Below are 22036 nucleotides of genomic sequence, written 5' to 3' on the forward strand. Positions count from 1 at the left end.
TCGTGTTGCTGCCCCAGTGGGGCCGCTGGTTTGAGTCGCTGCCCTCTGTGGGGCTGCTGGTTTGAGTCGCTGCCCTCAAAGGGCTACCGGTTCAAGTTGCTGCCCCTGGTGGGGGCCACTGATTCAAGCTGCTGCTCTCAGAGTCGATGCTCTTGGAGATATTATGGATTGAGCTGTAGTTCAAACCAACTGTTGTTCATATCGACCTCTTTCAGTTCTGTGCTTTTTTTTCGTGTTCTAGTCCATTCTTTCCTGTTACCGATTGGTGGGCTGGGGGTTGGTGGTTTGATGTTTTTGTTGTTATTTCTCCATGTGGGCGATCTGTTAGTTTTTGTGCGGGGAAGGGGTTAGGGGAGTCTTGGGGTTTGTGAGTTTTTGTTTCTTTTTCTTTTTGTGCTGGGGGGGTGGTTTGGAATTGATGCCTTTCTTTTAACTACTTATACGGTTTTCTGTATTTTATGGCTACCTGGGGAAGACAAATCTCAGAGTTGTATTCTGCATACGTACTTTGATAATGAAGTGAACCTTTGAACATACCATTGAACGAAGTTGCTGCATTTGGTAATTGTTTTTTTAAGTAGAGTTCCACCAGTACCTGATGGGCAGCTAAAAATACTTTGCAGTTGACAATGAGGATCTAAAAAGAGTCTGGAAAAGTAGTAGAAAGAAAGACAATGTTGTGCCTTTAAGATCAGCATGATTACATTGTGGATACTGTGAAAATGCTTATGTAAGGAAAATTATGAGTGGTCCAAAATAGACCCTGTATCTTTGATCTCAGTATCACACACACACAATGAATGCATTCTACATCTGTTTTGTAGTCAGATGAAAGAGAAACAGGAAGAGCTCCTGGCTATTGCTTTTGACAGTGCAAAAGAGGCCATTTGGCCCATCAAAATCTAGGCAGAACCTAGAGGAGTAATCTCATTGGTTCTGTTCCTCATATTTTTATTTTACTATAACTCTGCAAAGTATTCTATTTCACAACACACAACCAGCAACTCATTGTAATGTGCTGTAGATTTCTATGTTCTATGTAACCCAAAAGATTACAAGGCATTAGAGAAATTGATGAATACAGTTTAGCAAGCAATACATCTTTGGACAAGAAACCTAACAAAATCTCTTGTTCTGCAAATTAGTGTTTCTCTAAAAACTGCTGTAGTCATCTGCTATAATGAGGGAGAAGAAACGCAAGCCCCCATACACCATGCCTCACATAATTTCACCCCAACAGAATATAAATTTAATGCTTTAGAATGAAGTCTTATTATGATATTGCATACACTTATTACAGCAAGACCACTGTAAGGGGACAAACCAATTATTATACAAACAGAGTTTGCAGCTTTAAAAAACAATAGCAAGTTACTAACAAATGATTGAAGAGCTACCATAACTAGATATGCGAAATACCAAATACTTTTACAAGACAACACCTTAAAGCGGGAATATGTTCTTGAGAGCTATGACTTAAAATCCTTACCTGTCATGTAAGATGCAAAACCATCTTCTCCACCTCATATAGCACATCCTTTAAAGCACAATTCTCAAATATGGTAGTGTGATGGATCAGCAATTAAAATCCAGAAAGATGGGTCCACTCAATTATAATTCCTGCTCCTGACTGTAAAAGGAATATTTTTATATAACAGAAACTGAATTTGAACCTTATGAATCACGCAGTTCAATTTGCAGAGACTAAAGCCCTTGGATTATGCCCAAAGCAGGTAAATATAATGGAACCAGTCTTGACATGTACTGACCCTAATTGTCTTCGGAATTTGGCAGAAAGTGATCTTCCCATCTGGCCAACTACCCATCTGCTGTTTCCTTGGCGTGGTAAACCAGCTGGGAAAATGCATTCTAGATTTGGCAGAGAAAGCAAAGCCACTACCTGACCTCCTCTCTCAGAGAAGCGTTGGACCTGGGACGCATTGCAGGAGAAGTCATTCTCATCACTAAAAGCATTGGCATTCTTAAGCAACCAAGGTCTCAGCAGATGCCTCTTTCTTTGGCCTGGGGTGGGGGGAGGGGGTGCACATGCAGTGCTGTATAGAAACTGGTGGTATATGCTTCAAGGGCACTGACTCCTACTGAACATCATTACACCCAAATTGAAAAGGAGTCGCTGGCTCTCGTGTGGGCTTGAGAACGCTTTGACTGCTACTTGATAGGCACTAAATTCCTACTTGAAGCAGACCACAAGCCACTAGTCAGCCTTCTTAGATTGAAACACTTGGATGACTTGTGTCGACATTCAGAATGAAGCTTATGCGATACAGTTATGACATTGAACATGTCCCCAGCAAATCATTCACAACACCGGACACTCTGTCGAGGATGCCATGCAAAAGTGAGTGGACAAAAGCTGACTCCACCCTCATGGAAGATACCAACACCTACTTAGCTCAGGTATGTGAAAGTTTTCTTGCATCACTGAGTAATCTGGACAAAATTCACGCTGAGTTGAAAAAGAACCAAATCTGCAGCAAGGTCATGCAATACTGTGAGCTTGGATGGCCAGTTGTTCCAAAAGGAACTCATGAAAGCTTGAAAGCAACATGCTCACCTTTCTTGATGGTTTGCTGCTAAAGGGCTCCAGTCTAATCATTCCTGCTTCTCTGCATGCAAAATCGTCAGTCAAATCCACCAAGGACATCAAGGCATCGAAAAATGTCACCTAAGTGCGATACAATCTGTGGGGTGGCCTGGTCTGAGCACGCAGCTGGGAGATTATGTAAAGCAATTGAAACATGCAGAAAACTACACAAGAAACATGCTGAACCACTCTGTCCCGCAGAATTCCCAGAATTTCCATGGCAAATTACAGGAACAGACACCTTTGGGCTGAGAAGAAACAAGTAGCTTCTCACTGTGTAATACTACTCATGGATTGTTGAGGTGTCTGAGCTGTCCTCTACATCCTCAGCAGCAGTCACGTAGCACCTAAAAGCTGTATTCGCTCACCATGGAATACCAGTGACACTTAGGTCAAACAACAGTCCGCAATTCAGCTGATCAAAATTCAAATCTTTTGCTAGGGGCAATGAGTTCAAGCACCAGACAAGCAGTCCACAGTACCCACAGGCAAATGGAAAAGTGGAAAGAGCAGATAAGCTGTAAGAGTCTCTACTGAAAGAAAAAAAAACTCTACAAAACATTGCTAGCTTATCGCTCCATGCTTCTTGCAAATGTCTACTGCCCATCAGAGCTGTCCATGGGTCAGAGACTGAGAACAAGACTGCCCGTTTCTCTATCCGTTCTCCACGCTCACTTACCGGAGTTAGACAAAGTAAGAAATTTTGAGACAATACAGCGTGTGAAAATGAAGAGCATGCACGATCTCAGACACAGAGCAAAACCTTTGTTGCCATTCAGGAGTGGTGAAACTGTTTGGGATTCAGGTGAGTTCATTTAAGGAGCAATAACCTGGCAGCATGCACCGCGGTCGTCAGCATGCACCGCGTTATAAGGTGAAATCAGGCAGAACAGGCGTGCACTCGTGCGCCTTCAAAGTCCATGAAAGGGAGAGAAAGAAATAGAGTGGCCTGGTCCTTATGTCCAGGACCACTTTCCTGAGGTGGACGCACCTGTTCGAGAATTTCTATCCATTCCAGCACTTCCAGGAACCTATATCAGATCCTACCACAGACAAACACCATAGCCTAATAACTTAAGGTGAAAGACTAAAAAGGCAGAATAGTCCTTTCACTTTGCTACAGGAGTGTTCAGGTAGACTACCCTGACCTCCATTATGTTTATTGTTTTTTAAAAAGAGTTCTGACATTGAAAACATTTCACAAAAGAAGACTGTTCTTACAGAAGAGAATTGGTTGAAAAAAGGTGGAAAACAAAGAGAGAGAGAGAGAGAGAGAGAGAGAGAGAGAGAGATACCATTAAAATCAAAGAGAAAGACAGTTATAATGTTGGCAATTCTTTTCTATGTTTATGTGAGGAGCATAATTTACGTGCTATGGGTAGAGTGAACTGAATCACTCAATTTTAGTGGCTATAATTTCAGTGCAGTTCTATGGACAAGAAGAACATAACAAGTTTTTCTTTTTTTTCCAAGAAGGGGACATGTGGTGGCAGTTAACAGTGGTATCCCTGTGCTATTCAGTTAGCCAATCCCACCTGGGAGGAGTTCACATACTGTACAAGCAGGGTTATCAATAAAGTTCAGTTGAATATCATGCACGTTGGCATCCTGGTGTGCTCTGTACTGTCCCTCAATAACGAACACGTCAGACTGTTTCAATGACTCTCTACTTTTTGCTCACTTTTTGCCACTTACACAATTTCTTTTCTTTGTGCATTGGTTGTTTGACGTTTTCATTGAATGGGTTCCATGGTTTTCTATGTTTTGTGGCTGTCTGTGGGAAGGCAAATCTCAGGATGAATACTGCATATATGTTTTGATAACAAATGTATTTTGAATCCTTGAACTTAGTTTCTGGTGAATTGGTACCACATTAAATCAGGTTAGAGATGTTTTTGCAATTTTGCAATGGAGAATTCCCTTGACTATTGGAATTATTGAATTTGTACTGCTCTTTTTGTTGAGACGTTGAAGTCTACAAGGATGGAAGTTTGGCGACTTCTGCTTTTTTGTATAATGGCTTCACTCCAAAGTCTTTGTTAGCTTCCATACCTAACCTGCATTACTTTGGGTTATATCTCGTATGACTGTTTTACTATCACCCACCTCATACTCACTTCTCTACCTATTCCTCTGGTTTGTCCTTATCCACGGAAGAGTGAGGAGCATGGACTGCCCTGATCAATTTATCCTTGTTCCTCTCCTTTTCCTAGTCCTGATCGTCAACACTGCATACAGGTATGCATGTTTCTTGCCTCATCTTGAGGGGGCTTGGGACATGTCTGTCACAAATAATTGGTCTAATATCACAATCCCACAGAAAGATGATTGACAAGCATTATTTTTTACTTACCTATTTGGATGTTGAGTATTTACTTTTTAACATAGTTGGCTTTTTAGATATATGGTTCTTTAAGACTTTTTAATAAAATATTTTGAAAATATGTTGTTTATTGCTATTACTGGTAATGCTCTGTCATGATTTATACCCTTGAGTTTAAAAACTATCTCTCTTACTATAAATCATGTTTTATGGTAAAGGACTTATCAGGAAGAGTAAGATAGCCACCTCTGACTGAGGAATGCTATACTGCTGATAACCTTTTTTACCTATTCTGTTGTGATATCTTCAGAAATGGGGATGTAAACCTCAGACCTCTGAGGTCTACTAAGCATTATATTGTTATTAGGTAGAACAGATTGAATGTGTTTTACTCACTAATTGAGTATAAGTACATATTGCATATGTGGTACTCCTACAATACAACAAGTAGGACCACTGAACTTTCTATTACTTCTATTTGTGTTATATTTATTGTTACAAGAGTAAGTTTTATATGTTTTTGATAAAATACCACAGTTTTACAGAATAGAATGAGTAGCCCTTGCTCAGTTAAAGTTTTCCAGGAAAACACAAAAGTTTGCAATTAGGTCCAATTCTTAACTAAGTTAAGAGGGAAGACCTGAACAATTATATACAGAGACCAGAATCACAAACATAGAAGCAACTTACACAGATTGTATGGTTGGTATTTGTTAAGTTGCAGCACATAGGTGTTCACTTCCATGGGGGGATCGAAATCAACTCTTATGTTGTGACATTCTTTTCTGGGAGCTTAGAATTAAAGGTGTTGACATAATTCTCAAAAGGAGAACTGTACTGTTCCTTACTTTAGTGAAATTTTAAATATATATTATTATATTGTGAAGTCATGTAGCTGATTTTCTGTAATTAAAATGTGAGATTACTAATCTTTAGGCACGATCAGTACCTTCTTTACAAGATTTATTTTCAGAGAACCTGAGTGAAGTCGTGTACAACATTGAAAGTAATGGGAACACCCCAAACTATCTTCATCTTATTGAAAGACATTGCCAGCTGAGCTGATGAGCTAGCACCAACAAAGACAGTGATTAGAACTTGCATCAAGGAAATGGCAAGAACTGCTTGTGGGGAAGAAGATTTTAAAGATAGACTAATACGGGCATTGATGCATTGTGGCCACATATTTATCAAAAATATTAGTGGTAATGTTCCTTTGATATTTGAAAGGTGTGCACAGTAGAGATTGAGGTAATGAATACTGTAAAGAGAAAAGCACACAGGATACCCTGCAATGGGAGTGCTTTGAGCATCAGAGTGAAGGGTTTAAGATGGCGCTGGTGAACCTCAGTGACTTCTGGCCAGTGGCTAACAAAACAAGGATAGCAACTAAGTACTTTGTTGACCATACTTTTACTGATAAATGATCATTGCAAGTAATAGTCTGTAATTTCCCTTTGGAGTTGGAAGCAATCGAGGCAAGGTGAAGCGGTGGACCTATCACCCTGAGCGTGGAAAAGCATGAAAGGTCAGGCATGGACCAAACAAAAGCTAGAGCGTATCAATGTGACTGAACATGATGATCGGACGGAGATTTACAGGCTGAATCAAGGCAGTGAAGTCTGGCACTTCCAAGTGGCAGAACCCATTGTTCAGATGGAAAGGTAAGTGCCAGGCCAGATTGAAATGATCAGGATGTCAGAGCCCAAGGTGAAGTACAGGCCGGTGAAGATCACTGCTATATGACATTTACTCGGCTCTTCGCTAAACTGTGGGACTCTACTGTGGACCTCAGTTCAGAAATGCTTTTTGCTTGCAGTTATTGTTTGCATGATTTTTTCTTCATTGCACATTGGGTGTTCAATGGTCTTTTTTATGGGTTATTTTATTCCTTTATTTCTTATGAGTTATTTTTTTATGGTCATGATATAGTTTTTTATTGTCTGCACACTGGGTGTAACAGTCTTCTATACATATTTTTTGGGGTGTCTTTGTTTTATGGCTGCCTGTTAGGAGAAGAACCTCAAGGTTGTATACTGTATTCATACTTGGATAATAAATGTACTTTGAACTTTGAATTTAGCCTTTTCTAGCACTGGCAACCTACTGGAATGGATGAGGAGTGATAGTTTGTTCCCAAGAGGATTCTTGGTAGGAGCCTTGATCTCAAAGCTGATATCAGTAGGAAAAAGCTAGGTTTGAAATCTTTGCTTAGCAAACAGGTACTGTGACATATATTCATGCTTTGGTTATTTGCTAACCTTGCTTTCTAAACACACCATCTTGTAAGATGAAACAATTGTAAGTAAACTACCAACTAACAGTTTAACTTCTCGATGTAAATGGAAGTCAGTCTTCAGTTCTTAAAATGTGAGTGAAAAGCACTCTTCATAGAACAGCTTTGCAAATAGGCTCTGTATTTGGAAGACGCATGTCTGTAAAGGGTCACTGTACCTGCCTTATTATTGCTTAAGAGTAGAGTATAAGAGAATGAGTTGTTTCAAACAGACAAGCCGATTCTTAAGTTGCTTAGTTCGAGAACAGATGGATAATATCATTTAGTATATCAATAGCTGATATGTTTATAGTTTGAAATGTTTATGTATTGGAAGAAGTTAGCTTTACAGCGTTAATGTTAGCTAGTTAAAGTCTATATCTCCAAAAGCCATTTGTGTTAAAAGAATATCTGAGGAAATGTCACCTGCTTGTGAAGTCACTCAAGTAGCTGAAAAGGGTATAAATGTAGACAGCAGTTGAGGCTTATTAGGAATGGGGTAAGCTACATCAAGAGACCCAGAAGGTATAGAATCCATTCCTCTAGCTTTGGTTTCTGTGATGGACAACTTGTTTGTCTGCATTTTAGGTATGTATTTTTAGTTTATAGGAATGGTATTTTGGAAATCCTTTGTCCTTTTTGCTTTATACGTTATCCTTTGTGTTTAAGGAATGCTTAATGCTTTATGTTTTGGAAATGGTTTGTAATTTGGAAATGTTCTATAATGTTTCACAATTGAAGATAATGATTCAATGGTTCAAGATAAGATAGAAATCTTCTGTGAGTTTTAAATGTGCTTTATGAGTGTGTTTGAATTTAAATATGTATCACTGAAAATAAATATACTGTGTCTTAAGCTACTTGCTAAACTGTAAGTATCTTCTCCTTGGTAGGGAGAGGGGAACCACCACTTGAACATTGGGTATTGGCAGCTGAACTTGCCATAGAGAATACAGAAGGGAGTTAACAAATCTTCAAAGATTAGATTGTTACAGAATAATCTCCCTTTATTGAGTGGACTCATGGCTATTTATATCCAATAGCATTTAAAATCTCCATTTGATTTTCGAACTTCACAGTCAGCAAACCCAATACCATCACAGAAGAATACTTCAACCTGCAGCCATTTCAGAGAACAAAGAGCTTTAACTTCAGTGCACATATGACTGTAAACTGGAGGATGTTAAGTTTCCAACTATAATCTTCTTTCAGCCAATTTTAGTAATGGCCACAATGTCATACCTTTTAATCTCTAACTGTGCTATAAGATCATCTACCTTATTCCGTACACTGCGTGCATTCAAACACAACACCTTCAGTCCTGTATTCACCACCCTTTTTGGTTTTTCTCCCATGTTACACTTCACCTCATCTTTCTGACTGCAATTTTTCCCCATCATCTACTTATCCTTAAAGTCTCGCTTCACACTGCATCAACTTGCATACCAGCTGCCCCATCCTCAGCCCTATCACTCCAGTTCCCAAACCCTCACAACTTAGTTTAAACTCTCTCAAACATCTCTTGCAAACCCGCCTGCAAGAATTTTAGTCCCTCCTCAGGTTCAAGTGTAACTCATCCTTTTAGTACAGGTCATACCTTCCCCTGTGTTGATCCCAATAATCTAGAAATCTGAAATCCTGGCCCTCTGCTCCATTTCTGCAGCCATTCATTCATTTGTTCTATCATCTTATTCCTGCCCCAACCAGCACATGGCACTGGGAGTAATCCAAAGTTTACTACCTTGGAGATCCTGCTCTTCAGTCTTTTCCATAACTTCCTATAATCACTTTGCAGGACCTCTTACCCTGCTTTTCATACGCCCTTGGTTTCAATGTGAACCACAACCTTTGACTGCTGACCCTCCCTCTGGAGAACATTCTGCAGCCACTCTGAGACATCCTGGACCCTAGCACTGGGCTGGAAACGTGCCCTCCTGGCTTCCCTTCAGCGACCACAGGGTCTGCTGTCCATCCCCCGAACTACCGAGTCTCCTATTACTATCGCTCTGCCTGGCTTTATCCTTCCCTGCTGAGCCTCAGAGCCGGTCACAGCGCCACTGGCCTGGCTGGTGCTGCTGTGTCCTGATAGTTCCTACGTCCCAGAAGTATACTTGTTGCTGAGGGGGCTTGCTACAGGGGAATCTTGCAATGACTAATTACTCCCTTTCTTCTCCTGATGGTCACCCGTTTACTATCTGAAACCTACATTCTGGGTGTGACCACCTCAGCAGAAGTCTCAACTATGAAGTTTTCAGACTGCCAGGTCGTTCTGAGTGCATCCAGTTCCTTGATCTTGCAGTCAGCAGCTGAAGGTGGCATCATCAGGGAGACCATTAGGTACCCTGAAATCCCATATTTCACAGGAATAGCATTCTGCTGTCTAAATTACCAACCTGCCTACACTTGTTATGGCTCTAACTTCTCAAACTTAAGTTCTAGCCTGCGCCTGTTCTTGTCCAAGCCTGTTGAGCCAAAGACTGACCCAGTCTAACACTGGCCCATTCACACAATAGCCACCCTGCTTACATCTCTCTTCTTTTTAATTGATCATTGCGAAGTTACTATTAACCCAAGAACCTCTCGCCTAGGTGCTGGGGTCCAGGATGCCTGAGAGCAGCTGCAGAAGATTCTCAAGAGGGAAGATCCCTGCAGGCCCAGCTTGCTTTTAAAATGTGGCAGGTAAAGTCAACAGGGAGCTTTCTCCAATTCATTGCGCTATCTCCCGCTCTTCAGCTGCTGTGTTGCTTATGAATGTGTCCTCACTAGCAACAGTCATGAAGGAATGGAGAACAGCATGTTTTGTACCTGTGTTCAGAAAAGGAAATAGGGTTAATGAAGGTAATTAAAATCAGTGAAGTTACTGGAGAGGATGCTGAGGGATGGCATTTTATGTGCATTAGGGATAGTCAGCATGGTTGTGCCTTACAAATTATATTGAGTTTTTTGAGGGAGTAACAAAGGAACTAGATGAGGGTAAGGCAGTGGATGTTATCTACATGGACTTTAGTAAGGCATTTGATAAGTACCTTGTGATATGTTGATAGAGAAGATAAAGGTGCATGGAATACAGGGTGAATTGCATTTATCTTGGGTGGCATGATATTGTAGTGGTTAGCACAACGCTCTATAGTACCAGCGACCTGGGTTCAATTCCCATCACTGTCCGTAAGGAGTCTGTATGTTCTCCCTGTGACTGCGTGGGAGTTTCCTCCCACAATCTAAAGAAGTACAGGTTGGTAGGTTAATGCGTCATTGTAAATTTTCCCATGATTAGGCTAGGGTTAAATCAGGGGTTGCTAAGCTTTGGGCAGCACCCATTCGGAGAGATCAGAAAGCTGAGAAGGTGAAGTTCACTCAGGTTCACCGATTGAGTAGTAAAGGCAGCAACTTATGGCAGTTTGGAGCTTTGAGTAGTAGTCAATTAGTGTTCAGGATTGATTGGCAGGAACAAATCAAAGTAAGGCAGGGGCAAGTGGAGTGGCCAACATTGGAATGGATAGAATTAGAGTAGGGATTTTGAGGTTTCAGCGAGGGATGGCTTAAGTTAGAGAAAGCAAAAAAGCTGTAGTTAGAGTTTTTGTTTCCTTCCACATTTTATTGTTCTTCTTTATATTTGCTCAGTTAGAACAGGAGAGGTGCCAGGCAGATTAGTGGAATGCTCCTCTTGCAGGATATGGGAAAGCAGGAAGACTGCCAGTGTCCATGACGATTACTCCTGTGAGAAGTGCATCCAGCTGCTACTTATAACACGCTACATTAAGGAATTGGAGCTGGAACTGCATGAACTCTAGATCATTCAGGAGGCTGAGGGGGTGGTAGACAGGACACGTAGAGAGGTAGTTACACCCAAGGTGCAGGACACAGAAAACTGTGTGACAGTCAGGAAGGGAAACGGGATTAAGTAAGCAATGCACAGTATTCCAGTGGCTACCCCCATCAATAACAGATATATCATTTTGGATACTGTTGGGGAGATGACCTATTCGAGGAAAGTCACAGCAGTCAGGTCTCTGGCACTGAGTCTGACTCTGCCACTCAGAAGGGAAGGGGGAAGAAGAGGCACAATGTGGTGATAAGGAATTCATTCGTTAGGGGAACGGAAAAGAGGTTCTGTGGACAAGAACAAGATTCCTGGGTCTGGGACATCTCGGATTGAGTCCTCTGCTGGGAGGGTGAACAGTCAGAGGTCATGGTCCGTGTAGATACCAATGACACAGATAGGATGAGTGAGAGGTTCTGGCAAGTGAGTTCAGGGAGTTGGGTGGTAAGTTAAAGGGCAGGAACTGCCTGGTTGTGATCTCAGGATTGCTACCCATGCCATGTGCTAGTGAGGACAGAAATAGGAAGATTATACAGTTTAACACATGGCTAAGGAGTTGGTGTAGGAGGGAGGGCATAAGATTTTTGCCTCATTGGGCTCTCTTCCAGGGAAGGTGGGACCTGTACAGAAGAGATGGTTTGCATCTGAACTGGAAGGGGACTATTATCCTAGCTGAACGTTTGCTAGTGCTGTATGGTGGGGTTTAAACTAGAGTTGCAGGGAGTTGGGAACCAGAGTGCCTGAACAGATAGTGGAGAGGTTGCGGAGACAGATGTTGGTAAGATCTCAGACAGAGTCAGGAATCAAAAAGTTGAGCATTGTGCGACTAGAGTCCTGAGCTGCTTATATTTCACTGCAGGAAGTATCATAGGAAAGGCAGATGAGCTCACGGCTTGGATCAACACCCGGAATTATGATATTGTAGCCATTAGTGAGACTTGGTTGCAGAAGGGGCAGCACTGGGAGATCAATATTCTGGGGTTCCGTTGTTTTAGTTGCAACAAAGTGGGAGGGATTAAAGGAGAATGGGTGGCATTACTAATCAGGCAAAATGCCATGGTGGTGTTCGGTTAGGACAGACTGGAGAACTTGTCCAGTGAGATACTATGGGTGGAAATGAGAAATAAGAAAGGTATGACCATGTTAATGGAGCTATATTACAGACCACCCAACGGTCCCAGAGATTTAGAAGAACAAATTTACAGAGAGGTAGCAAGAAACATAAGGTTGTTAATAGTAGGCGATTTTAACTTTCCGCATATTGACTGGGACACCCAAACTGTAAAAGAACTAGATGGGATATAGCTTGTCGAATGTGTTCAGGGAAGTTTCCTTACTCAGTTTGTAGAAGTCAAAATGACAGAGTGTGCGATACTGGAACTGTTAGCAGGGAATGAAATAGGGCAGCAATGTTCCCTCTAATTTGTAATGACCAGTGTGTGCAAAAATTTTGTGCTGTGCAGTTTTTTTGTCCAGTGACAACTACATGTGTGCACGGAAGTTTAGAGGTATTCATTTCAACAGCTAACAAAATGCTATCAATAGGAACTTTGATCTCCTCTGGGTTTGATCGTTTTTTTTGCTCTTGTTCATCTGCACTCATAAGACATATGTAGCAGGCCTAAAGTGGGTAATGAAGGATCTTCTTGTCAGAACCTTTCCTCACCATCCACTTGTGATTTGCTTGCTAAATGACACTTTAAAATGTCAAGTTTCCTAATATCACTTCACTTCTAACTTGCAAATTCTCCAGCAACTTTTGCATCGCGACAATACACACAGATAACATCAGTTTCTGCATTGTACGTAAATATTTCTCGTAGCTACACATTCCTGACATCATGAGTCTTTAGTGTAGCAGTTTCTACTGTTTCATCAAGCCATTCTGCTTTTAATTAACCAGCAGTTCTTTTGCCCGTTGCTTCTTTGGAATTCAACATAGTGAATCAATAACTTCTTCAATAAAATCAGTATAAATAAGCTTTTCTAAAATCTGCTGACAAATCATTGCAAACTCCATGTTGTCAATACTATCCCCATCAGAAACTGGAAAAAGAAATGTGATTGTGCATGATTGTGAAATATATTTAACATGCTAACAAGATGGAGAGCACAGTTTAAATTCTTTTGTGCGCTGGTAGCAGAAGATGTGTGCATGCGCACACGCAGACACCTTGGAGGGAATAGTGCAGGGCAGGTGACACAAGTTTGTGTAGGGGAACACATGCATCTAGTGATCACGATGCCATTAGTTTCAAAGTAAATATGCGAAGAGATAGACCTGGTCCATGGGTTGAGATTCTAAGTTAGAGAAAGGCCAATCTTGATAGTATCAGAAAGGATCTAGCAAGTGTGGATTGGAATTGACAGGCGGTTTCTCCACGTTAACACGATGAATTCTGCAGATGCTGGAATTTCAAGCAACACACATCAAAGTTGCTGGTGAACGCAGCAGGCCAGGCAGCATCTCTAGGCAGAGGTACGGTCAACGTTTCGGGCCGAATCCCTTGGTCAGGACTAACTGAAAGAAGAGCTAGTAAGAGATTTGAAAGTGGGAGGGGGAGGGGGAGATCCAACATGATAGGAGAAGACAGGAGGGGGAGGAATGGAGCCAAGAGCTGGACAGGTGATTGGCAAAAGGGAATATGAGAGGATCATGGGACAGGAGGCCAGGGAGAAGGAAAAAGGGGGAGGGGGGAAAACCCAGAGGATGGGCAAGAGGTATAGTGAGAAGGACAGAGGAAGAAAAAGGAAAGGGAGAAAAAAGAATGTGTGTATATAAATAAATAATGGATGGGGCACGAGGGGGAGGGGGGGCATTAGCGGAAGTTTGAGAAGTCAATGTTCATGCCATCAGGTAGGTTTCCTGGTTTTTCCATTGGACCCTTTAAGGGTCTGATTGATTTATTTTAGCTTGTAGCCATTAGGCAGTCCCACAAACCACAAAAACTAACAATGAAGAGAAACGGGTCACTAATGCCTGTCTTCCCTATATTTCCACAATTTCTGGAAGGATGCTGAAGAAATACCAGAGTTACAAAGTACACATGGACTAAGATGTTAACTGTCCTGTGCTATCACCAGTGGGATCATCAGTTGATCTGCCACCTGTCTTCAGGAGTTTCAGCCCGCTTATGATCAAGACTCCCTCGAGGTGGTGGGCCAGCAGTGCTAAAGCACCACCTCCTACTGGTGAGCTTAAAAACTTGGCATCTGCCACTATCAGAGTTGTTGGTCACTTCCATCCAACAGATAGTCCACTCTTCAGGTGTCTATGCAACTACTGAAGGGTTTGCAAGATATGTATACACTGTCTGACTATCTGCCCCTCTGGACATACTTGGTCCACACCCATGCTGATCCTTTCTCTGCTGCCTCAGCCACAGCCTTGCTGGTTGACTTGATCTCCCTTCTAGTGAAGCCAAGGTCACGCAGCCACTTCTGGAGAGTGAATGCAATAAACCCACCGCAACCTACTTCTAATGGATAGCATGAGACCTTCCACCCTCTGTCTCTGCACTCTGATCTTATCTCTGCATATTTGGTTAACTTGCGCTCATGGGCTTCATCGATGTTGTCTTTCCAGGGGACTGTGAGTTCACCAATAACCGCTTCTCTACTGCTGTCGGACCATACGATTATATCTGGACGCAATGTTGTGAAAGCTATTTGCTCCGGGAAACTGCCTTTCCCGTCCAGGTCAGCCTTGACACACCAGTCATTGGCTGAAGAAAGTATGCTTGATCGTGAGCATATGCTGTACACCCTTGACTTGGAGCCTTCTTTCACAAATGATATGTGATGTTCTGTGCAGCATGGGGCATGAGATAAGTTGTGCTGCAGTACTCTCTGCTCAACCGCTTCTGTTACAACTTTGAGAACGTTGTTATGTCTTCAAGTGTACATGCCACTGGAAAGATTGACTCTGCATGCACTCAAGATATGTTGAAGTGTTCCCTTCTCGCCACAAGCAGCACACCTGTCTGTCTTGTCTTCATACCAGGTGCTGAGGTTGGCAGGTGTTGGGAGCAGATCGTACGCTGCTCTGCATAGAAAAGAAATGTGGAGCGGTTCCATCTGCCACAGAACATTCCAAGATAGGTGTCATTGTTCAACACTTTCCCACCGGGTCCAAGCCTCTTTTTTGGCCAGGCCAGCTGTTTTAGTTAACCTCTTCTCCTCTTCTACCGCTCGTATTTCTTGTGTTACAAGCTCACGGCACTCCTTACCTGTAGAAGATGACCACCACTTGTGGGTTGTCCATCCAAGTCCCTGGCGGCCTAGCTGGATAGACCCAACCATCTCCTTGTGCTTCAATCTGGACTCTGCCTCATCAACTGCTACACGAGCTGACCACTTCCTGCCTGATCTCACATTCGGCTGGGTGTTCTTGATGACAGGGTCTTTTGAGTCTCGAAGCATCAAGAATGATCTTACATTGGCTACCTTGACCTCCTCAACAAGGGATTGCACTGGGATGGTGAGCTTTGTCTGGCTACTGTGGATTGCAACATTGGTGAGGCTGCTTGGTACTCCAAGCCACTTCTTCACATACTTGTTGATCTTCTGTTCCATTGCCTCAACGTGGGACATTGCCACTTCATAGACAGTTAGTGGCCACATTATCCGTGGCATCAGTCCGTACTGCAAGCACCACAACTTCAACTTGCCAGGCAAGCCACACTTGTCAACAGACATCAGACCTCTGCTGATCTGTTCTGTTGTCTCTTGAACCCTCTTGGTGTCTCTCAGCTCCTCTGTGTACCATTGCCCGAGGCTCTTAACTGGTTAGTCCTGAATGGATGGAATCTCCTGTCCACAAAGGGTAAAATGAAAGTCAACCAGCCTTCCCCTCCTAAGAACAAGGCTCCTTGACTTCTTGGTCTTGAACTTCATTCTTCCCCAATCCATTAGCTCCTCGAGTCAACAGATTAATACCATCCACAAACCTGTAAGGAAGCTCAAATCACAGCTTATGCAGGTCAAAGATAACCTGGGACTCAGGATGGCTGGCAGATGGCAGGATGGATGACTCAGGATTCTCTGTGAATGTGGAGATATATATTGGCCAAACAGGACACATGGTGGAAACCCACATCAAGGAGCACAGAAGGTATATCTGTTTGGGTTACTCAGGAGAAATCATCGGTACCAGAACATTGAATTTACAATGGCCATAGGGTTGACTTCGACGGCACAAAACTACTGTGCTGCACTTCTGGGACTGCCTGGTGAAGGAAGCCATTGAAATAAAACTAGAGATAAAGAATTTTAACAAAGAGTTCTGACTCTAAGTAAGAACTGGAATTTCACTGTAAACAAGTGGGACAGCAGAAACCTGATTGGATGAGGACTAACCAATCAAGAAGGACAGACGACAGTGATAGAGTAGAGGGATAGGTAAATATGGGTATAGACTAGCAACAATGATCAGCTAGTGATCAATTACCTTATAAGTACCTTATGTTACTGTTGCTGGTCAAGTCAGAAAGAAACCCTACCCAGCAACAGGTGACGTACTAGACATTGTTCTCTGAAAATGCTAGAACATCTCAAGGTATAACTAAATATGGGAAGGATAGCATAGGGGACAGAACGTTTGAGAGAAAGGGGAAGGTGTCAATATAGAGAACTGATGTTGTATCCAGGCTAGCTTTGGCAGAAAATAATTATAACTAACCAATGTTGATTTTCATCTAATAGTATATTAGCATATGATCGAAACTATTAACATGTGATCGAAACTATTCTAGAACTGTCTTAACTCACATAATTGTAAGATTTCCTGTGTACGTGATGATCAATGTTATAAATTGTGAGGAATTGTGATTCGGGGGAAGGTAGTGTCCGGACTGGCTCTTTGGGAGATCAAATGGATCTTTGGGAGAGCATGCTATGAGTAAAGAGTAAAGTTTGATAAAGTATTGCTTGTTTTATTGGGTTTGTGGAATTTGCGCCCTTGCATTGGGTCGATCCAGCTTGACAACAGGGGTATACATACCACTGGACTAGACATGTCTGGGCATCATCCCTGATGAAGGTGGCAAAGTTTGTCATCGAAACATCGGTTAAAATCAATACCTGAAACTGGCTGGAAGCCTGAGAAGAGCTTATTCGTCATATATGCCAGGAAAGCACTTTTAAACACCTTTCTAAAATCTGTTTCCATTGAGCGGGAGGAGAAGGTGGCAGTGTGACGCAGAGTGTGCAGTTCTCCAGTGAAACGATACTGTATTTGTAAGTAGGATGCTGTGCACAATTCTGATTTGATGGAGACAGACGTGAGAAGCACAGAGGAACATCTGGAGAAATTTCTGAAATGCCCGGTTCGCTGCCGCTGCTACTGTGCAATCGAGAATCTCTGGAGGGAAGGCCCCAACATCCCCAACTTTGCCTGCTGCTGGCGACCGAGGCTGAGATCGAAGCCTTCGGCGGAGATGGTGCTCAGTACTTGGTGTCGGAGGGCTGATCGGAGCTCGAAGTTTTCGGACGACTCAGAGTCAGACTGTGGTCGGGTATGGCAGGAAGAGTTTTCTTCCTTCTCCCGTCTGCATGAGATGCGGGACTTTCGAGAGACTTTGAACTTTTTTACTGTGCCATGGCCTGTTCTTCATCAAGTTATGGTATTGTTGCACTGTTGTAACTATATGTTATAATTATGTGGTTTTTGTTAGTTTTTCAGTCTTGGTCTGTCCTGTGTTCCTGATATCACACCGGAGGAATATTGTATCATTTCTTAATGCATGCATTACTAAATGACAATAAAAGAGGACTGCGTGTTCTGTTTTTATTTTAGATCTCTAGCATTTGCAGTTTTATGATTTTCAGGGTTGTATTGGAGCTATAGCCAAATAGCCAAACCTTCCTGGTTCTTGATCTTGCCCTGCCTTATGGGCTTGTGATAACTAGGGCTGAGAGCTCAGAGCTAGTGTGAGGCTGCTTAGAGGTGGGTATGGGAGGGTCATGGATTGCATTTAGGGAGACCTATGGTTTGGGCAGCAGTCCACTAGTGAGGTTACCTGGCAGCTGTGCTTGCTCATTGTACCTCAAGGAAGGAGCCAGGTGAGTGCAAGTGTGAGCACTTTCTTCACTGAGTACGATAAAGGTGGAGGCATCATTGATCTCCTTCCACATAGTGGACAGGCATTGATCATGCCTTTTGTTCAGTTGCTCAGCAATACTAACTTCCACTGCTCACCATACCTAGGACCATACTCCAGGTAAGGTTATGCTCCACTGGCCCTCTGATATCCACTTTCCCATCATCAGAACAAGGTGAGGAGGGTGTGGCAGAGAGTGGCCATCTCCCAGGATAGCAGAGTTAAAGCTTTGTTGAGCACATAACTAGTTGCTCCCATATTTAGTTTGTCCATGCCTCTCTGCAAACTGTCCTTGAACATATTCGTCTTAACCCTGCAATATCTCCAGGTACTTCAGCCCTTCTACTGAGACACTATTCAGTCGCCTGCTCAGATTGCTGGCGATGCTCTGCTAAGATGATGAATTCTCCGTCGGTCAGCCTCGAATATAAATATTGTGTTCTAGCTATCTAGATACGCAAGCCAGGGCACAATGATATGGAGAGCACGCTGTTGCCCATGGAGTAAGCTCCCCCTCTCCATGCATTATATGTACACAAAGGAACGGCAGAGGCCAATACAGTTTGGTACCAGCAGTGTCACAGGAGTTGCCTGTCAGCGTTGAACTCAGCTTAGGACTGCTTTACGGAACTCCAGCTCCAGAATTTTCCCTCTGGATTTACTCTTGAAGCCTTCCCCATGAGTGAGTATAGCCACAAGGCAGCAGAGGTTTGGGATCAGAGTTTTCCTTCCCCTAGATGAGCTGCCAACCACAGCTGATGAAGCCCATCTTCCCGAAGCAACTAGTTTTAAGGCGCCAGTAACCCACCTTTGCCCTTTCTCCTGTCAGTAGTAATGGTTCCAATGTGCTTAGTAGCTAAGCCAGAGGTGAAGGCCAGGAGTTGGACTTGGTTGTGGGAGGCTACTTGAGCCGCATACTATTGGGAGCATTTAATAGATCGTGGGGTTTAACCCCACTACCACTCCTGGTTATGACAACCTTAAGGAACAAAGAGGTGCTGAGGAAACCCAGCAGGTCGTCAAGCCACTCACCTCACCTCACCATTGCATCTGTCTTTACACTGAGGCTCCTGCCGACCAGCTATCTGGCCATTTCTTCAAATTCTAATAAGCCTTTAGAGATGGGCAATGTCACTATTGCTCTCTGAGGTGGTGGCTCAGCTGATCATAGATAAACACAGAGAAGAGTAGCCTGTTCACATGGATTCTGACAACAAAGTACAGAAAGTAGGAAATCAATCACTAAGCATTAAGATTCATTCACCAAAGACAGTGATCTTTAAAAAAGAATTGGGTGACAGTATAGGATATCCAATGGCAACATAGATGTATGACCCCAGTAGATCAGAATCAGAATCAGGTTTTATATCACTGACATATGTCATAAAATTTGTTGTTTTGCAGCAGCACTACAGTATAATACATAAAGAACTATAAATTACAATAAGGAATATAGTAAAAAAAAATTAAATAGCGCAAAAAGGGAGCAAAAATTAGAGTTCATGCATTAGTTCGTTGTTCAGAAATCTGATGGCAGATGGGAAGAAGCTGCTCCTGGAACATTGAGTGTGTGTGCTCAGTCTCCTATACTTCCTCTTTAACGGTGGTAAGAAGAAGAGAGCATGTCCTGGGTGATGGAGGTCCATTAATGATGGATGCCACCTTTTTGAAGCATTACCATTTGAGGATGTTCTCAATGATTGGATTTGGATCTGACTAGGTTCTCAGAATTCTGGCTACAGACTTGTTGGTCTCTCACTTCAACAATGAAGGTGTGAAGAGATCACAGCTCCTGAATGTTGAACCAGAGTACAAACACTGGCAGCAGATGTTAATTCATTTGTCTTCTTGGGGTGTTGCACAGAGCTGCTTGACCTAACAACTGTTACAACTTCTTTCAATGCAAACACTTCTGTTTTTCACATACCCCAAGGTCTTGTTTTTCTCAACTCACACAGTTTCAGCAGCAGATTCACATCCTCATCAATACAAACAAAATGCTAGAGGAACTCAGCAGGCCAGGCAGTATCTATGGATAAGAGTAGTGTCAACGTTTCGTCCGAGACACTGCTGCAGGTCAGCTATACTCTTTTCCATCGATGCTAACTGACCTGCTGAGCTCCTCCAGCATTTTGTGTGTGGTGCTTGGATTTCCAGCATCTGCAATTTTTCTCTTGTTTGTGATTGGGTCACATCCTCATCATGTAGGTAGAAAGTTTCAAAAGTCCGAAGGTTCATTTATTATCAAAGTATACAACTCTGAAATTCTTCAATTCTCCATGTAGCCATAAAACTAAGAAAAGAAAAAAAGGCAGCACAATGAACCACCAAAATCCCACCTCCTGCAAAAAAAAAAGAACAAAGTCAGAACAGGCACATCGACCCCCAACTCCCTCCTCCCACACAAAAAAGGAGCAAAAAGGCTCAAGCACATCGACCTCCAAATCCCTCTTCCCGCACAAAAAAACTCAGCAAACAAAATAGATCAAGCACATTAACCCCAGATTGCTCCTCCTGCAGAAAAAAACCTGAACAAAATGGATCAGGCACATTGACCCCCAAATCCTCTCTTCCCGCACAAAAAAATGAACAAAACTGATTATGCACATCAACTCCCAAATCCCTCCTCCTGCACAAAACAGAATAAATTGTCGTTGAGTACAATTCTGCTGCTGCTGATGGCCCACAGAACCTCACAGATGCCCAGTCTTGGGCTGCTTGATCTGTTCAAAGTCTATTCCATTTAGCACAGTGGTAGTGTCACACAATGCAGTGGATGGTTTCTTCAATGTGGAAGCAGGATTTAGTCTCCACAAGTACTGTGTGGTGGTCTCTTCTACCAGTGCTGTCATGGACAGATGCTTCCATGGTAGGCAAGTTGGCATGAATGAGGTGAAGTGTGTTTTTCCCTCTTGTTGGTTCCCTCACCACCTGCTGTAGTCCCAGTCTAGTAGCTATGTCCAGTAGGACCCAACCAGCTGGGTCTGTTGGTACTACCAAGCCACTCTTGGTGATGGACATTGAAGTCCTCCACCCCGAGTACATTCTGTGCCTTTGCCACCCTCAGTGCCTCCTCCAAGTGCTGCTCAACATGGTTCATCAGCTGAGGGAGGCCGGTACGTGGTAATCAGCAGGAAGTTTCCTTGCCCATGTTTAACCTGGTGCCATGAGACTTCATGGGGTCCAAAGTCGATATTGAGAGTTGCCAGGGCAACTCCCTCTCTACTGTATGCCATTGTGCTACCACCTCTGCTAGGTCTGTCCTGCCAATGAGACAGTACATTCCGGTGGAGTTCGGAATGTTAACTGTAAGGTCTGATTCTGTCAGTACAAGTATGTCAGGCTGTTGCTTGACTAGACTGTGAGACAGCTCTCCCAACTTTGGCACAAGTCTCCAGATGTTAGTAAGGAGGACTTTGCAGGGTCGACAGGGCTGGTTTTGCCATTGTCATTTCCAGTGTCTAGATCAATGCCAGGTAAGTATCTGAGTTGCTTCCTTATTATTTTCTTTTTAATGGTTGGATACAACTGAATGTCTTGCTAGGCCATTTCAGAGGGCAGTTAAGAGTCAACCAGCTTGCTGTGGGTCTGGGGTCACACATAGGCCAGACGAGGTAAAGACGGCAGGATTCCTCCTCTAAAGGACATTTGTGAATCAGATGGGTTTTTATGACAATCGACAAAGCAATGCAACATTTCAGTTAAGCAAAATTTTTAATAAACGTGTTGTCACTCCTAAGTTTCTATCAGCAATAGAGAGAACATTTTGAAGTCATAACCTAAGTGAAACTGTGAGTCCATTCTGGAAAGCAACACATCCATTTTAAGCAGGACATGCAGCTATTTGCCTTAAATGGAGGGATGATAACTCCAACCAGGAAGCAGTAATGAAAGAAGCATATTGATAAATATT

At 42.8% G+C, this 22036-nt stretch overlaps 1 pseudogene; it reads left to right on the plus strand.

Annotated features, from left to right (window-relative positions):
• Window positions 1–6449: 6449 nt before the first annotated feature.
• The window catches only part of LOC140200930 (melatonin receptor type 1B-like), a 107684-nt pseudogene continuing 92097 nt past the window's right edge, over window positions 6450–22036 (plus strand).

This window comes from Mobula birostris, chromosome 7, assembly GCF_030028105.1.
Source record: "Mobula birostris isolate sMobBir1 chromosome 7, sMobBir1.hap1, whole genome shotgun sequence".
In the NCBI taxonomy this organism is placed as follows: domain Eukaryota; kingdom Metazoa; phylum Chordata; class Chondrichthyes; order Myliobatiformes; family Myliobatidae; genus Mobula; species Mobula birostris.